We start from the raw sequence: 18222 nt of genomic DNA on the forward strand, positions 1-18222 counted from the left end.
TTATGAGAGAATATTCAGTTATCTGAAGTGCAATAAATACATGCATGCATGCATTAACTAACTGAACTCACAATCAGTTCCACAAACTGTTGGAACTAATCTAACTAGACTTAACTCAGTTAACTGAGCTAACTAGTTACAACTCAAAGTACAACTCATCCTGATCTCCTTAATCAAGGGATAACTTCCTCAATCAAAGGAGAAACTATTGCATGTCTTCACATAGACTTCATGTTTGATTTTCTCCAACTAATTAACTCAAGATGAATTAATTAATTATTTTACAAATAGCTGCCAAAATCAAATTCGAATTTTAATTCTCAATTTTAGTTCAGGGACTAACTAAAATTGGAATGTATCCTAAATGCTATTTATAGCACTTCTATTTTTAGAATTTCTAGTTGCTATTTTCAACAGCTGGAACTATGCCCTATGCCCATAAGGCTTCTCTCCAGTGTATATTGTATTCCCCTTCAGCAAACCCTCCTTCTTGTTTCTTATCTTTGCGCCCTCAACCAACCTTATCCTTTGTCTCTAAGTTGAGCTAACTGCGCACTCTCGGTGGGCATTGATGCCTTCTTTTGTGCCTTTTTTCTATGCCCTTCACCCTAATTATGGTCCTAGATCTCCTCCAAGCACAGAGTGTATCCTTATTGAACAATCATGTTGCCTTGTCCCTGGGAATTGCACCCTCTGCCTCCATCAGACCTCCTTCTCCTCCAGAGTTGCACACTATGTAGACCCAATGATCGGTGAAGCGCCTCCTATCTCTTGCAAGTGCACCCTACATCTAGGAGGTCTCTTTCTCTCCCCTTGGCACACTATTGATCCATAGACATATAATTTTCATGAAGCATGACAAAATAGGAGATTTTTAAGCTAATGTTTCCTTTCCATGAGTAATATATACTTATAGACGTTCAAAAAAGCATGGAAAAATGTGTGAGGAGATATGTCAAGAAATGTTACCCAAGAATTTTGAAGACAAAGGCACAAAGGTGCTAAGTTTAGACAATTGAAGGAACAATGGATTTTGATTATCTAAGTGACTCATGAAGACCCCATAATATCAAGAAACCCTTTGGAGGGTGGAAGGTGATCACAATGCAATATTTGTTACAAGTATTGAAGAGATAGTGGCAACGTCATCACTTCTCAAGGAACACTATGTACAAGTCACCATGGTTCCAAGTCATTAATATTTGTGACATGTCATGTTGTAATCACTTGACGATGTGGAAAATGATGATGTAATTTTGGAAAATATTCTAAATGTAAATATGTGGAATTCCAAGAGTCACATATGGACAAAAGAGTCACATGGATAAGTCAAAAAGTCGTATATAAGTCAAAAACGCATATAGAAGTTCAAAATTCATATAGAAGTCCAAAGGTCACATTAGAAGTTCAAGAGTCATTAGGGGAGTTAAAGATTCATGAGGATATGAAAGGTCATGTCTCTTGTTATAAAAGAGGCCTCATTACTCAAAGGAAGGAATTTTCACCTTTCCTTTTCCATTCCAGAATTAAAGAGAAATATTATTATTTTAAAGTGTAAGTAGTGGCTTAATGCTCCACTATAGGAGCTAGAGGTGTCTCATTGAATCAATGTACCTTGGAACTTTCACTTAATATTGGAAGCTCATTGGGCCAACACACTTTCATTCATATATCGTTAATGTAATAAGAATATTATTTATATGTTTGCAGTGTGTGTATTATTCATATGTACTAAGGAAATTGAATTATTTCATTAAATTTTGTGCTCATGTTGTCGAATTTCTGTTGTAATGGTTGTAATAATAATTATGTCCATGTGGACTACTTCACTAGAAGATTAATGATTCTTTCGTATATATGTGCATCTGTATTTATTAGAATAGTACTAATACTTTGCTTCTAAAGACTCATTTTTTCCTCCTTCCAATGAAAGAACCTTCATACATATGGGAATTGAAAATTTCACAAGGCATACTAACTTTCTCATTCAAAAGTACATGTGTCTTGCTCTCTTATGTTGACTATTGCAGCTAAGGACAATATTTAAGTATACGGTAGTCGGGCCACATTCTTGGATGGGGCTCTAACACCAAACAATGTGAGGTATAATTGGGACTTCATATTGGGAAGACCCCCTATATGTTGGCAGGATCCAGTACCATCAAAATTATGGCGTAGAAGTAGGGAAACCATTTTATGAATGATAGTTCACCACATCCTAATAACCAACCAGTTGTGCAAGGAACTAATGGTCTAGGTGTAACTCCCACTCACATTCCTAAGATAGGAGAGTCCTATCGTCGAAGTCCAGAACAATATTTTTAAGTCACTATCAACTCTAGATAATCTGGCATATTACTCGTTAGTTTGCAAAATCTCTAGGTTTACTTCTTGTCACTTCTATTATTCCTCATAAGACGATAAAGAAATAAACAACTCATCAGGGTGCATTCGTTTCTTCAGTGGAATATTTGATTACTATAACCCTTAAATAATTAGTTGAACCTAATAAAAGAACACATTAAAAAGGGGTCCTTCTACCTGCTGAAGAAGATTTTGAAGGAGATGGGGAGTATTTTCCTTTGTTGGATGAAGAACAACCAAGAGAAGAAATTCTTGATTACAATGAATATTTGAACGATGAAGGGAGAGAATCTTCAGAATTAGAAGGTGAGGAGGGAGAAGAAGAATACATGGTTGATGAAGAGTTGGATTGGATGGTCCAAGGGCCTCTAGCTCTTGCAGGTAATCTACATCATATGCCTAAATATCTGGAAAAGATACTTTCAAAGTTTGATCCTAATAAAAAGGCCAAAGTTGATGACCATATTGATGACTTCTGCATCAAATTGTGAATGCTTGAGGTACACTTTTATGATGTTGGTTGTAGAATTTTTCTTTACACTCTAAAAGGTGTAACAATAGTCTATTACCTGTTGATTGTGTTGGACCCGCCAACATGTCAGGGGATCTCCCCGACAAGAATTCCCAACTAGACCTCAGATTGTTTGGTGTAGGAGTCCTAGCAGTGGGTCATACGGTATCGCCTTGACTGCGGTTGCGCACAGAGGCAAGTAAGATTTCCCTATTGATATCCAGGGTGTGACATATGAAGCAAGTCAAGAAAGGTGCATGAGTGGTTCTAACACACAGAGGGTGAGGTGAGTGTGCCCCTTGGAAAATTGTGAAAGCAAGGAGTTAAGAAAGGAACAAACAAGCAAAGATGCATCACAAATTGGAAGGCAAGTAAGCTAGCAATTCAAAGTAATGGTTAAACCAACAACACATTTCATTAAGATTCATACATACTTATATAGGAAGGCCATATATGCATGTGTAGGAAAACAGATACATATATCATTTAGAGTAAAGAAGATAGCTGAAATACAATACGACATATGCATGAAACATGATGGCTCTATTATATTAAGAAGAGAAAGTTCCAGTCATACATTACAACAATGACCAACCACTAGTTTTGACAGCAGAATGTTACAGTCACTACTGCCTACTCCTCCAAAGAGATATGCTAGCTTTGCAGAGTGGAGAAGCCAAGGCTCATTACAATACTCTCCAATATTTCTCTAAGATACTCCTATCGGAACCTTAGATGACCAAAGGCCCTTACAATGAGTTATGAGGTTCTATTTATAGAAAAGGGTGGGGTGACCCTTGACATTCCCCTTTGTGACTCTTCATCTACCCTCATGACTCTTCACCTACTACATGACTGTTACATCTAATTATCGACAGTTAGACTTTCACTGTACATGAAGTTACATTACAATACACATGTACCCATGTGGGATGGCATAGGCTTGAGAAAGCCATGCAAGACATCACTAAGACTCAGACATATGTGGGATGACCAACTCTTTGAAATCCTCATGGTGGTCGATCGTGGTAGACTGATGCCAAGCTAGGTTGTCTATGGTGGTGTCTAAGCACACAATGGTGACATTCTGCTGAAAGTGAATTCTTGCCTCCATTGCATCTGGGTACACTAATATGGCTACTCTACCCAACTCATCTAATAGCATGTGCATAGTCGTCCTAGGTGCGGCCGGACCAGCAACATACTGAAGCATATTTTCTGTTTTGATCTCCATGAATGTGTCGATGGCCATGCGCATCAACTTGTCAGAATACATGCCTATCTCCAGTCAGAATTTCTTCTTGTCTCTGCCTCAGCGAGTTTTCCAAGATGGTGGGATTGCATGCATGCGCACAATGGCTTGCATGCTACTGAATTCCCTTGCATGTGATCAACAACACTACTCACCTTGTCTACTCCATGCCAACTACTGGGATGGATCTATAACGTGTAAGGGCATAGTTTCATCCATTTTTGCATGTTGCACCCCCTACTATAATTGTTCTTGTTGTAACTCATTCTCTCGTCTATGCAGTTGTTGTTCTTCCTTGAGTTGTTGCTTCATCACATGCAACTCTTTCTCTATTTCTCTCTCTTCCTTCACGTGATCTTCATGTCATGTTGTCACCTCATAGCCTCAATATCCAAAGCTGCTTTTGTCATGAGTGGATCTGCTTTGAATTTTCATCTTTGCTTCGCCTTTATGCTCCCAACAACCTTCCTCTTCCATTCGTCACATGCAGGTATGCTACCTTCTGTTGCTGTTGATGGTGCTACTCACTGTGATTCCATTGCCATTCATCTTGATATCCCTTTCCATGAACAACTTGACATCTTGGTGGATAGGCATGTTCATAGGCACTTGATCGACTGCATCCCCAGTTGTACTCTTAATGGTGTCTTTCACTTTGCTCTCTTGGAAGCCATTGTAATTGTGTTGCTGGGAGGCGAACGACATTTTTGATACCTGGAGATATAGAAACACTCATGGTAAGTAATTTATCAGTTGAAAAACAAAACAAATTGGAGGAGTGACATGCAACATACCTATGTGACTGTCAATGAAGATTGTGCAATTTTCATCATGAGGCTAGGAGAATGACTTCCAAGAATGTGAACGACACAATTCAGGCTATTGAGAGGCTAACTGACTGTTGGAACTGCATAACAAATAGCCCAACCTGGCATGCTAAGGACTGAAACTACGCAATGCGCAGTTTTGTTGGCATTATGATTTTGGTATGGCTCTATGTTACAAATGTTGTACTTGATGGCAACACCCGTGGCAATGCTCTGATCAGGCTCTCAAAATGTTGAAAATTAAGAAGTACGCAGGAGAACAGTTCAGAAGATGCGTACACGCAGGTACACCATGAAGGGACTGCGGCCAGACACGCAGGACACCTGTTCAGGAGGTGCGTACCCCCAGTTTCACTTACTTCAAGGTAGAGAAGCGCGTTCACGTGGGGTTTCCTATGTTTGGCCCATGGTATTTAGCCCGCCGCTCTTGATTCTATGGTTTTGGCCCGTGGTATTGTTTTATATTATTATTATGATTGAGCCCCATGTTTTTGGGCCCCTTGTATTGGTTATCTATGGTATTGATCCATGATTTTAGGAGGAGCTTGCCTATATAAAGCAAAGGAGATCACTTGGCTAAGTATCTTTTGCAAATCGAATATATTGAGATCTGAAATATTGGGTTATTGTTTTAAAATCTTGATCTATATGAAAGTAAAGTTGAAAGTGAATCTTTGAAGGGTGATCTCTCGAGCGCATGATCAGATCTGGGCATCTGATTAACTGTGGCACACTGGTGGACTGCCAATTCGGCCCTAATCAGAAGTACGCAGGTGATTAACGGTACAGGTGCATGGATACGCAGAGCAGAAATAGGAGAGCTGCGTGGGTACGGAGAGCAGAAGAAGGGGCACTGCGTGGGTACGCAGAGCAGAAGAAGGGGCACTACGTGGGTACGCAGAGCAAAAGCAGGAGAACTGCGTGGGTATGTAGCGCGACAAAGGTTCAGGTGCGTACGCACAGTAAAAGTACACGGCGCGATAGTATCTTTGAGTGCGTGGCTTCAGTAACAGTACGCGGCACGATAGTGTCTCTGGGTGTGTACCTACAGTAACAGTACGCAGCGCGATTGAAGAAGCAGTGCGTGGGTACGCGGTGCAACAGAAGGCTCTCTGCGGGTATACGCAGGGAAGCAGAAGGTGAAGTGCATAGCGACGCAGGCCAGAGAAAGAAAAACTGCGTATCTGTCTTAAGATCTTCTGTTGACTGAATTTTTCTGTTGATAAGGTGTTCTGGGTTAGTTATGTTATTGTTGATCTGGTTACTGCAGTTGACCGTGTAATTTACATGTACTTGATGATCATTTGATGCTTATGGATCCAGTTTGAAAATTTATGAAAAGTGGTCCTTGTAAGAAAAGAAGTAGGGGGTTGTAGCTCCATTCCAGGAAAGACTGGAAAACGAGAGAGAGTTGTAGCTCTCTGCAAGTTGCAGCCTGTGTACTGGTAAAGGACTGCACCAGTACAAAATCATTGTAAAAGGAGTTTCTAATTTGAAAGAAGATAGAGACATATTACAGCAGGTGGTTTTCACCCACATTGGGTTTCCACCTTATATTTGGTGTTCTTTGGTGTGACTATCTGTTTTTCTTGTTCATGCTCATTATTTTATGGTACTGATATGCAAAAATAATTCAAAGTATAAATAAGGAAGATTTGTTAAAAGAACTTGATAATACTGATTCACCCCCCCCCTCTCAGTATTATTTCCAACAATTGGTATCAGAGTAGGTCCTTTGGAGAAGCTTGATCGCTTGAAGGAAGATCATTCATCATGAGCAACTACGAGAGGGAAGCATCAATCAGGCCACCAATTTTTGATGGGACAAACTTCAATTATTGGAAGGTAATAGTTACGACCTATCTTCAATCTCTTGGTACAGAAGTTTGGGATATCATAGATACAGGCTACACTTTTCCTTCAGCTACTCCTACAGATACGGCCGAAAAGAAGAAATATGAAACAAATGCTAAAGCAGTCAATACTTTGCTGGGATGCTTATCTCAAATAGAATTCGTAAAGGTTATGCAATATAAATCCGCAAAAGAAATATGGGACAAAATTGTCTTGAGCTACGAAGGAGATGAACAGGTAAAGCGTGCTAAACTTCAAACTCTCAGGATTCAGTATGAGAATCTCAGGATGTATAATGATGAAAGTGTGGCTAACTATTTTCTTCGGGTAGATGAGATTGTTAATTGCATGAAAAATTTGGGTGAAGAAATAAAAGAGGCTATTGTGGTTGAAAAAGTTCTAAGATCATTGTCCCCCAAGTTTGAATCTAAAGTGTCTGCAATAGAAGAAAAGGAAAATCTACGAATTCTTACTATGTCTCAGCTTCACGGAATTCTAACTGCTTACGAAATGAGAAAGGGAGGTCCTTCAGATAGAAGATAAGGTGCTTTCAAGGCTTCAGGCAAAGGAGATTATTATGAAGCAAGTCACATGCCAGAAGAAGAAGAAGAAGAATCAAATTTTATCAGAAATCTTCAGAGGGGTTATGGAAGGTTCAGAGGTAAGTTACCTTTTAAATGCTTTGCTTGTGGAAGAGTAGGTCATTATGCTGCAAAATGTCCTTATAAGGATAAAGGAAAGGAACCTGCTAGATGGAACAAGAAACAGAGTGTAAATAAGAAAAGCTACTACACTCATGAAGATAGTGATGGTCTATCAAATAGTGATGAAGATGAACGAGGTAATGACTATAAACTATTATTGGCATTTGAAGATGATGATTATATGGATGCTATAGATGTGGATAGCCTTTATGAAGAAATTACTAAACTCAAGAGATGTATAGAAGAAAATAATATGATCATTGATACTCTACAATTTCAAATTGATGAAAAGGAAAAACATCTTGAAAAATTAGAAGGTGAAATTGTTGGTCTTAGAAAAGAGATTGAGAAAACAAAAGCTATTAATCTTAAGTTTGTCAAAGGATCTGAAACTTTGGATGAGATTATCAATGTACAACGTTCTCCTCTAAACAAGATAGGTCTGGGCTATAATGGAGAAACTTCTCAAGCATCCACCTCAAAAAGTTATCTTGATGCAGCAAGAAGGAATGAGCAAAAGCACAATAGAGACCATCAGGTGAAGCAGGGACAAATTGCAAACAGAGACTATCAGGGGCAATCCATCTTAAGGGTGAACAAAAGCTACAACCAGCCACAGGTAAAATCTTCTCAATTTGGTTCAAGAATGGATGACAATAGAAATTGCAATCATTTGGCCGGTAGATTTGATAACCGCAGAAGTTTCTTCAATGGACAATGTTTCTCTTGCCATAACTTTGGTCACAAAGCAGCTCAATGTGTTGCATATAAAACAATCATGACTAGAGAAGCTCAAAAACAAAGAAGTATGACCGAGATTACAAAAAGGACCTATAACAACTTTTCGGCTCTTGAAAATGAAGTTGAATGTTCTATTTGCAATAACTTTGGTCATAAAGATTCTGAATGCAGGAGCAGGTTTCAGCAGACAAAGGAACAAGCCTCAAGCACCAAAACATGGAGAATAAAGGAACCACAAACAGAAAGATGTGGGATAACATTTTATGCAGAAGGACAAGAAAATCTATGGTACATTGACAGTGGATGTTCGAAGCATATGATAGGTGATAAAGAAAAACTTGAGTCATATTCTGCTCTAGAAAAAGGAAGGAAAGTTTCTTTTGGAAATGACACTCCTGCAACTATAAAAGGAAAAGGCATTGCTCAGTTAAAAGAAAAGGTCAAGGCTGGAAATTTTTTGTATGTTGATGGATTGAAGCATAATATTCTAAGTGTCAGCCAGATGTGTGATCAAAGAACCGAGGTGATATTCAGATCAAATGGATGTCTTGTTCGTGATCTTGATAGAGGTAAAATAGTGATCAAAGGTAAAAGAACTCCAAATAATCTATACATATTTGAAGAATGACAACAACAATGCTATCTGAGCAAGGATGATGAGCACTGGTTATGGCATCGGAGGTTGGGGCATCTAAGCTTTTCACAAATAAGGAAAGCATGCAAATATCAGGCAGTTCGCGATCTTCCAGATATCAAAATTCCAGACAACACCATATGCAAATCATGTCAGTTTGGAAAGCAAACCAGAACTAACTTTCTAGAGAAGGAAGGATCAGCCAGCATGCCTCTTGAGCTAGTTCATACAAATACATGTGGTCCATTCAGGAAAAGGACACCTTGAGGAGAAGAATACTTGATATTATTCATTGATGATTTCTCCAGGTTTGTCTGGTTAGGACTTATGAAGCACAAAGATGAAGCATTCGAAAAATTCAAATCCTTCAAAGCCTTGGTTGAAAATGAATCAGGATACAAAATTAAGTGCCTCAGATCTGACAGAGGTGGGGAGTTTACCTCAAATGAATTTTTCGATTTCTGTGAAGAACATGGGATAAGAAGAGAATTCTCTACAGCTAGAACTCCTCGGCAAAATGGAGTTGTGGAAAGAATGAACAGAACAGTCCAACAAATGGCTCGTGCTATGCTTGATGAGTCGGGAACTCCCACAACTTTCTGGGGTGAAGCTGCACATGCTGTGGTTGTTATTCTCAACAAAACAAATGTCCGGGTGAACAGCACTCAAACCCCTCATGAGCTCTGGTGTGGTGAGACTCCTTTGGTAAAGCACTTCAAAATCTTTGGGAGCAAATGTTATATTAAGAATATTGATGAGCAACTTGGAAAACTTGAACCTAGAGCAGATGAAGGCATTCTTCTTGGTTATTCTCCACATAGCAAAGCATACAAATGCTACAATAAAAGACTTGGTAGAATTGTTGACAACATTGATGTAGTGGTTGATGAGAAGGGATACATTCCTAGGCAAGTACATTATGAAGACATCGAAGAAGATGAAGGCTACCCTCAAAGACAGAATGATGAAGAAGAAGAACCTCAAGAAGAACCAGAGGAGCAGACAAGAATAGAAGAGAAGACTTCATCCAGATATGTTCAGAAGAATCATCCAGAATCTCAGATTGTGGGGCAGAAAGAAGCAGGTGTACAAACAAGAAGAACAGTTGCAGAAGCTTCAAGCTATTTGGCATTACTCTCCTCCACTGAACTACAAAATGTGAAAGAGGCATGCAAAGATGAATGTTGGGTGAAAGAAATGGATGAAGAACTTGAGCAGATCGAAAAGAACAACACTTGGGAGCTGGTCCCTAGACCAAAGGATAAGAATGTTATCGGAACAAAATGGGTCTTCAAAAATAAATTGAATGAAAATGGAGAAGTAATTAGAAACAAGGCCAGACTTGTTTGTAAAGGGTATGCGTAGCAAGAAGGAATAGACTTTGAAGAAACCTTTGCTCCTATTGCAAGACTTGAGGTCATCCGAATGTTCCTTTCTCTCTCAAGCTTTCAAAACTTCAAAGTATTTCAAATGGACATGAAATCAGCCTTTCTGAATGGAGACTTGGAAGAAGAAGTATACATTGAGCAGCCAGATGGGTTCATTCTTGGAAATGATCCAAATCTTGTATGCAGATTGAAAAAGGCTCTCTATGGTCTCAAACAAGCTCCAAGGGCTTGGTACTATCGTTTGGACAAATATCTTCATCAACAAGGTTTTTCAAAAGGATCAGCGGACAACAATCTTTATATAAAAGTTGAAAATGACAAATTGCTAATACTTGTTGTGTATGTAGATGAAATTATCTTTGGCAGCAATGAAGAAGCTATGAGTCAAAGCTTTGCCTTGGTCATGCAGAAAGAATTTGAAATGTCCTTGCTGGGAGAAATGACATATTTCCTTGGTTTGCAAATCCAACAAAAAGAAGGAGGAATCTTTTTGTCTCAAACCAAGTATCTCAAACAGATTTTAAAGAAATATGGCATGGAAGATGCAAAACCAGTATGTACACCCATGGTCACAAGATGTAGCCTCAGTGCAAATGATGAATCTGCAGCAGTACATCAACCAACCTACAGATCTATGATTGGAAGTCTACTTTATTTGACAGGAACCCGACCGAACATCATGCATGCAGTAGGAATAGTTGGAAGATTTCAGGCAAATCCAAAGGAGACTCATCTTCAGGCAGTGAAGAGAATTTTCAAATATCTTCAAGGGACACAAAATTATGGCTTATGGTATCCTAGAGATACAGATCTCACACTTCATGCTTATACAGATGCAGATTGGGTCGGAAGTGTGGATGACAGGAAGAGCACAAGTGGTGGTGCGTTCTTTATGGGTTCCAGATTAGTATCTTGGTTCAGCAAGAAACAGAGTTTGATTGCCTTGTCTACAACTGAAGCGGAATATGTTGCTACTGCATCTTGCTACACTCAACTCCTTTGGATGATGCAGACCTTGCAGGATTTTCAAATCACTTGTACACCACCTATCTCCATCTTATGTGATAACACAAGTGCAATCAGCATCTCAAAGAACCTAGTCATGCATTCAAAAACCAAGCACATACCAATCAAGTATCATTTTCTCCGAGAACAAGTGCTTGAATAGAAGGTCAAGTTGGAACATGTTCCTTCTAAGGAACAAGTTGCTGATATACTCACCAAACCACCCAGGGAGACTTTTGAATACCTCAGGCAAAAGCTGGGGGTTGTTGATGCATCATCTTATTGAAACTCTTTGGATTGATGGTTGTACGAAAGGTTCATCTGGGGTATATGCGTACATGTGCCGGGTTGCGGTTTGGTTGAAGATAAAATGGAACAGGTTCAGGGGGAGCATATAATGCATTGTTGGCATTATGGAGGATGTACAAGAGGAGATCATGGATGCTGGTCTAAATATAGCTACACTATGTCTCTATCTCTTTCATGGTTCATGTTCTTAGGGGGAGCATAACCCTTTGCCCTTGATGTCAAAGGGGGAGAATGAAGCTGAAGATTTTGAGGTTGCCATCAAGTCCAAAGGGGGAGATTGTTGGCATTATGATTTTGGTATGGCTCTATGTTACAGATGTTGTACTTGATGGAAACACCTGTGGCAATGCTCTGATCAGGCTCTCAAAATGTTGAAAATTAAGAAGTACGCAGGAGAATAGTTCAGAAGATGTGTACACGCAGGTACACCATGAAGGGACCGTGGCCAGACACGCAGGATACCCGTTCAGGAGGTGCGTACCCCCTGTTTCACTTACTTCAAGGCAGAGAAGCGCGTTCACGTGGGGTTTCCTATGTTTGGCCCGTGGTATTTAGCCCGCCGCTGTTGATTTTATGGTTTTGGCCCGTGGTATTGTTTTATATTATTATTATTATTGAGCCCCATGTTTTTGGGCCCCTTGTATTGGTTATCTATGGTATTGATCCATGATTTTAGGAGGAGCTTGCCTATATAAAGCAAAGGAGATCACTTGGCTAAGTATCTTTTGCAAATTGAATATCTTGAGATCTGAAATATTGGGTTATTGTTTTAAAAGCTTGATCTATATGAAAGTAAAGTTGAAAGCGAATTTGTGAAGGGTGATCTCTCGAGCGCATGATCAGATCTGGGCATCTGACTAACTGTGGCACACTGGTGGACTGCCAATTCGGCCCTAATCAGAAGTACGCAGGTGATTAACGGTACAGGTGCGTGGGTACGCAGAGCATAAACAGGAGAGCTGTGTGGGTACGCAGAGCAGAAGAAGGGGCACTGCATGGGTACGCAGAGCAGAAGAAGGGGCACTGCGTGGGTACACAGAGCAAAAGAAGGAGAACTGCGTGGGTACGTAGTGCGACAAAGGTTCAGGTGCGTACACACAGTAAAAGTATGCAACGCGATAGTATCTTTGAGTGCGTGGCTTCAGTAACAGTACGCGGCGCGATAGTGTCTCTGGGTGCGTACCTACAGTAACAGTACGCAGCGCGATTGAATAAGAAGTGCGTGGGTACGCGGTGCAGCAAAAGGCTCTCTGCGGGTATACGCAGGGAAGCAGAAGGTGAAGTACGTAGCGACGCAGGCCAGAGAAAGAAAAACTGCGTATCTGTCTTAAGATCTTCTGTTGACTGAATTTTTCTGTTGATAAGGTGTTCTGGGTTAGTTCTGTTATTGTTGATCTGGTTACTGCAGTTGACCGTGTAATTTACATGTACTTGATGATCATTTGATGCTTATGGATCCAGTTTGAAAATTTATGAAAGTGGTCCTTGTAAGAAAAGAAGTAGGGGGTTGTAGCTCCCTTCCAGGAAAGACTGGAAAACGAGAGAGAGTTGTAGCTCTCTGCAGGTTGCAGCCTGTGTACTGGTAAAAGACTGCACCAGTACAAAATCATTGTAAAAGGAGTTTCTAATTTGAAAGAAGATATAGACATATTGCAGCAGGTGGTTTTCACCCACATTGGGTTTCCACCTTATATCTGGTGTTCTTTGGTGTGACTATCTGTTTTTCTTGTTCATGCTCATTATTTTATGGTACTGATATGCAAAAACAATTCAAAGTATAAATAAGGAAGATTTGTTAAAAGAACTTGATAATACTGATTCACCCCCCCCCTCTTAGTATTATTTCCAACAAGTTTTTGTCAGTAGGGACATGCAACCAGCAAACTACATTATATAGTTTATAGGGCCAGCAAGACACTGCCTCCAAGAATTGCACAATGCAATCCTAGAGGTCAGTGCTGGGCCAAACTTGCACAACTTTTGGAGGGAAGGGACAACCTTCGCTTCCGGAAATGTGCAGTGCTAGCTGGGAAAGGGATGGTCTGGGCCAAGGTAGCCCAGACCGGTCGACCAATGACTGAAAACATGAGAAGTCTTAATGCATGATGAGATGAGTGCAAACAAGAGTGATGATTATGCACAAAAACACTAAGTGTAGAATTCAGAAAATGGGATGCATGGATGTATGTGAAGCAGGTTGCCATGACGGTGACCATTGGTGAAAAAATAGTGTCATGCATGTGACATTAGTGAGATGCAAATGAAAAATGAAACGATTCTTGTACAAGGTAACATGCATTCAAACGATAACAAGAGTTCACATAAATCAAGCAGACAACATTCACACAAGCTAAAACACAAAAGCGACAAAAAAACAATGCAAGACATGTGAAGTGATCTTACATCGAAACAACTAAGTTGAATGTGCCAACAACTCCTAGATGTGATGTGGGATGTTAGAGCTGAAAGATCAATGTGAGGAATGAGCTCTGCAACATCCGGTTAATAAGTTTGGATAAAATCAAGGTTATGACATGCATGCCACAAATCTAGGAAAAGCTACACCTGGCGGGAAGTTTCTGAAATGATCTTTGCATGTAACCTCAAACTGCTAAAAATAGATCCCTAAATCAAGGGATACCTTTGCATGTTGACTTGGAAAAATAGTTCATGCATGAAAATTAGTTTTGCTTGGTCCCGGAGGGAACTGGTTAACCTGAAGGCACATGCATCAGTCTGCAAGCCTGGGATGAAAATATGTGTTATTTATGGGCTAAGCAGAGCTGTTTGTCCTAGAGGGATTACGCAATTTCTGGGAGGAACATATGACTGTCTCCCAAGATTGTGCAATTTTTGGATTGTACAACTGTCCTGGGCCAGATTGCACAACTTTCTCAAGGAAGCGTGTTTGACATTATTGCACAATTTCTGAGCCCAGTAGGCTGCTTGACTGATTTGTGAAATTTCTGCTAGCTACTGGGCTGGTTGTCCAAAAGGGATTGCACAATTTTTGGGAACAACAGGTGACTACTGCCCAAAATTGTGTAATTTCTGGGTTGAGCAGCTATCCTGGGATGAATTGTGCTATTTTTGAGAGGAAGACTGTCAGGAAGAATTGCACAATTCTGGAGCTCATCTGGGTGTCCAGCTGGGTTTGCGCAATTTCTGGAGGGAAAGATGGTTCACCTCAATAATTGCATAATTTCCAAAGGGAGTGATTCAACCAACAACTGACACTAAGTATGGAAAGTAGCCTATGAGGGAGGTGGAAGAAACTTGCATACACAAGGTAACAAGACTCTATGAAAGAGGTGAAGCTTATGTGCTTGACGATGTAAGACATGTTGTTGAGGATGGTTGGTAGGGAGGCTCTAAAACAAAGCTAAGGAAAATTTTGGAGGGTTCTTGTAGTTGTTACAACACTTGGTGACCCACTGGTATAACTTGAGCTCTCTCAATGGACCTTGTTCATGAAAAACAAGTCTAACACCTCTGGAAGTATTGTTGAGTTCTTTGTTCATCTTGATTTCAACACTTGCTTGATTGTAAGATGTAACATCTGCCAAGCTCTTAGTTGGTTGACACACATTACAAGCCAAGCCAGCACAAGATTTTCGATTGGGATGAGGGGTATATTGGTGCACAAGCATATTGGTCATCAGATTCTAAGTTTCATCTCTGGTGTCGCTCCGTTGCCAGCAAGCCTAAATAGTACCCCAGTGGAGTCACGCAGGAACACAAGCATTGCTCTACTGCCAAGGAGCCTAGTTAGTACCATGGCGGAGTTACTTGTATCACATCTCTGTGCGGGAAGCCTTTCTCTTCTTTCACTTTATTCATTTTTCATTTTTTTTTCAAACTTTTTCCACATTTTTATTTTTTTCATTCTTTCATAGCTGTGCATAGCACTTATTCATTTCAGAGGTGGAATAGGGACCCCGACGTATTGGGAGAATATGAGGTTGTCCCTTTCAGAGAAGTATTTTATATATACCTCTAACATGCTTGTTAAGGTTTTCCCCCTCACCTTACTCTACTTGAATGAGATGACAAGGACTAACCCAAAAACAATTGACTAGAGTAGGTGATACTAATTCATACGCAAGCGTTGTGTTTTCACCAAGGTTCACTTCAAACAGTACATATTTTTCATTGATGTATCATGGACTGAAAGTAAAAAGTTCTTCATGAAAGAGTGGACAACAAATAACCAAATGTTAATAGATGTACAGGTCCTCTTGTACTTTACCCAAGCTTGTTTCAAGAGTCACATACAGTCCATGCTAAACTAACCTATGAATGAAAACAAGAAAAAAAAACAAGATGAAAAGCAAGAAGAAGAAGCAAATGCGTATGCAAAGCAAGTAAGCAAACAAACAAGAAAGCAAGCAAACATATAAAGAAAGAAGAAAAAATTCATGCAAGAAAAAAACTCAAAGAAAATACTACCCTTACTCCTAAGCTAATAGTGCATGGGTCATCTCATGTGAAGTGATACTTCCAATGCAGACACCAGTGCATTGGTTGACCCATGTTTGTGAAGGAATGCTTCACAAGCATCACAGTTGATCAAACTAGTAACCATGAAAGATATAACGATGAAGACATACACAATCCAAGCTTACAAGCATCCACAGAAAAAAAAAAACGAGTGAAAATGCATGACATGCACTCTTTGTACTTGCCATGGTGTTGGGATACATTGCATGCAAATGTTGAGTGTAGGCATTCTCTAGACTGTGACATGAAAGAAAATGTGAGAAAGGTAGACCACTTATGCCGTGCAAGTGTGCTTGTTGTGTAATATTCCACCACTGCATGAGCGATGGGATCATGTAGTTCGAGCGGAGGAACTGAAATCTGAGTGTTATATTGATCTTGAATGCAAAGCAGAGAGTGATGAGGAGCCTTGTGTGTTTCAAAAATTTCCTGATTAGAAGCGAAACCAACCTTAAGACAGCGAGGGCCTAACATAACCATAAAGTCGAGCTTAAATGCCTCAACAATCTATGGGGTTTTGAATTTGTTGATAGATATATCATTGTAGACCAGTGTCTTAGATGGATTAATAACGAGTGAATGAACATCATGATCAGATGAAGAAGTAGAGAGATCACGACAACCAAGATAAGAAAATCTAGGATGTTCGTCGGCATGCTCATGATTTGATGAATTGTGCAGAGGGGTAGATGAGAAGAAAGGATGTTCACCCTATATGTTTTCATAACTGACAGATGATAGATTGGATGGATTTTCAGAGGAAGATGTGTCCTCTCCACAACGTAATGATAGACTGACATCTGATGTGTCCTGCGAATGATTGGAAGTAGAAACATCTAGAACTAATTTTTCAGAGGGGAAATGAATAGTGGTAGAATCACAAGGGATGTCAAGATAAAGTGGATGAGGTGCAGTTGGAAGGGATTCATCCCTCACTAGAAGTTCTTCTTTAGATTCTGGCACATACTCATCATGAATTATGGAACAAGTTGGTTTCACAACACTAACTTCGTCAACAAATTGATCCTCATTCACAACAAGTGAGGAGTCTGCAATGGAAGAACACATGACAGTACAATCCGAAGGATCAACAAAACACACAGATAGAGGTTGAGGTAATGAATCCATGTGACAACCAATAGGCTTGCAAGACAAATTTGTGAAGATATCAAGAGCAGGTGGGGTGGGAGGATGTGACAGTTCAACAGATGTGTGTGCATAATATCCCACATCACTCTGTGGTGGTGGACTTGTTTAAGGAGGTGAAGGTAGACAATCACTTGTGAAAACAACTGTGCCTGCCTATGATTTCTCAACTCCATGATCAAAGTGCGTTGAGTGGGGTTTGGATGATTTCAAGAATTGCGGATTTTTGGATGTGTAAAGAAGATACTCAAATATTCCATCGAGAAATTCCCAATCAATTTCATCTTTGGGGAATCAGTATGCAAGATTAAGAAAGTGTGTGCAAAACTATTCAACAGATTCATCAGGTGCTTTTTGTAATTCCATAATTTCTTTGTTGAGTGCTTTATGGTTGAAGTGATTCAAAGCATGGTCTATTTCGGGAACCAGATGAGAAAGAGAATGAATAGATTTTTTAGGCATCATGGCAAACCAGTGCATTGGGTTCCCTCGAAGCATGTAGATGAACAATGTGTAGGTCATCTAATCTTCAAACATTCCATGTCTTTTACATGAGCCTACAATGTTGACCATGTGCCTAACCAAGGCTACGTAGCCTCCACCATCGTATGTTTTTTGTGACCAGTTATCCGAGATCTTTTCTTAGATAATAAAGTTGTTTCCATAAGACATACACTTTGGAAGAGAAACTCTGTAGTTAGTCATGATAGATATGCAGACATCAAAAACATATGTGATGACTTTGCTTGTCATCTAGCCCTCCTTCTAGTGGGAAAAATTTCACGGTGCTAGACCTATCAGCATGTCAGGGGATCTCCCTGGCAAGAAGTCACAACTAGACCTCAGACCATTTGGTGTAGGAGTCCCAATAGTGGGTCATATGATATCACCTTGACCGCGGTTCCTCGCAGAGGCAAGTAATATGTCCCCATTGGTATCAAGGGTGTGACATATTCAGCAAGTCAAGGAAGGTGCATGAGCAGTTCT

Source organism: Pinus tabuliformis, chromosome X, assembly GCF_031772625.1.
Source record: "Pinus tabuliformis cultivar Carrire ecotype Pingquan chromosome X, CPIR1, whole genome shotgun sequence".
Lineage (NCBI taxonomy): Eukaryota > Viridiplantae > Streptophyta > Pinopsida > Pinales > Pinaceae > Pinus > Pinus tabuliformis.